This window comes from Cyprinodon variegatus, unplaced genomic scaffold (genome assembly GCF_000732505.1).
Source record: "Cyprinodon variegatus isolate N-32 unplaced genomic scaffold, C_variegatus-1.0 Scaffold1301, whole genome shotgun sequence".
NCBI lineage: Eukaryota > Metazoa > Chordata > Actinopteri > Cyprinodontiformes > Cyprinodontidae > Cyprinodon > Cyprinodon variegatus.
Window position 1 is genome coordinate 90,692 of NW_015151754.1, and position 2,067 is coordinate 92,758.

The window sequence follows — 2,067 nt, forward strand, 5'->3', positions numbered from 1 at the left end:
TCTGTCAGCTTTGGTAATATTCATTCATAAATCTATATTTAAATATATTTAAATTCTGATATTTGTAATTAGAAGAAGATTTATATCTAAAACTCACATCTCAACTGCAGTGAGTTAATAAATAAAAACAGATGTACTTGTTTTTTTACGGCAGTGTAGTTCTTGCCAAAAAGATGATCTGGTATGGATTGGTTTTCCTCTGTAGGGCTGATATGACCTCAAATCAATATCACGATAGAGTGGGCAATTTTACCTTAATAACAATAAATTCACTATAAATGCTTCGGCTCCTCTATCAGAAATAAAGGCAGGTGCAGGAAATGCAACTGATCTATTTATAATTTATTTATTGAATAAATCACCTTACATATTGCATAAAATATTAAAGTATTGTATTCATTGAATTTTCAAACAGTCAACAATGTCTCATTGATCAGGAGAAAAATGTTACTTCGCTTGTTAACATTTTTGCGCAAAAGCAGTGGTGCCTTTTTCTCATCCTTGTACTCAACAGCCTAGCTGTGCTTTAGGTGGTGGAGGGTGGATGTGTTGCTTTATGTAGTGCTGACAGGTTTCAGGCAATCTTTGCATTTCGTGTTTTTGCTCAACATCTATGGTGCCACTAAACTGAGCATGCAGTGAGAACAAAGTACATCGTTTAAACTCGCTCACTTTCACTAAAAACTGCAGTGCTGGAGTATCTTAAAAGGTAAGACACCAGCCATAGTTGCACACAGGAAAAACAGCAAAATTAAGTTTATTTCTTTTACCGACGTGGGAAAATCATCGCTGGTTATCGTGGTGAATGACAGTAACGGTAAAAATCCAGTGTATCGCCCAGGCCTACTCCTCTGGGTTAATGCTTTATCTGTTTAAGAATAATAAAACATGATCCAATTACAAATTAGATTATCCTTTATTATTAAAAAAATTGTAATTTATGATATATTGGTCATATGTCAACACACTTGTCTTCGAAAACAAGAATGGTTTGTTGCTATAGTAACACATTTTGATCTCTAATAATTATTGTTAGATAGTGGAGGGATGCTGGCTCTGATGCATTGATCAAAAACAAGCATGCAACTAGTTAAGTGATTTAATGGGAATAATTTAGGGCCTAACTCCAGTAAACTTTAGTATCAGTTTCTGGTCAGTATTGCATAAATCAGCAGGTGTGAAAAAATGAAAGAAAGCAGCAGCAGAAAAAAAACATGCTCCTGAATAGGGGTGAAGAAAAAAAGTGATTTGAGCTCAAATCGCGTTTTGAACATTTAAAGATTCAGAATCGATTTTCATTTTCTTTAAAAACGATTTTTTTTTTTGTGGGTGCGGAAGTGCCTTATCAGGCACCGTAGTGTTTGGCGAAACCAATGAGCAGTGTGAGCTATGAACAGGCATGCAAGTGTTAGCCCAGCAGGCTACAGTGTGGTGTGTAGTGATGTGTGAGCTACTGTGTTTGTTGTTGCTAAAGTATGGAGGACAAAGAAAAAGAAATTAATCCGCCTCCACGGTCTTTAAAAGCAAACATTTGGAAACACTTTGGATTTTACCTTCAACCCGGTAAGAAAGGGCTTGACATGAATCATGCGATTTGCAGAGATTGCAACGGTAAAGTTAAGTATTGAGTATGTAACAGGTATGGGCTAGGCAGCTAACTGCGATATCAGAAAAACAGTTGGTTAAGGAGCCTGAGGTGTGAATGAAAACACAAGGAAACTGTTTTAGTTTTTGTGCAAGTGTATTATTGTTTTTCCTTGTAAACAGGGAAAAAATAAGGGGCAGGGGAAAAAAAAAGACAAACAAAACAATTACAAATACACAAATCAATTCAAGAGTCCTTAGGGGTTTTGTCCTTTTTTTTAGCTCGCCATCAGTTGTTCAGGATCTGAGGAGCTGATCCATCATATATAAAAAACCCGACCTAAAAGGCCAGAAAACCCATTAAGTGTTTTAACAAACACAAATGCAACAAATAAAGTCAATACAACTATCAAATATCTAATAATTAAATCAGGTTAAATTAACCATAATTTAAACAAAAAGAATAATCATTTCAAACTAATC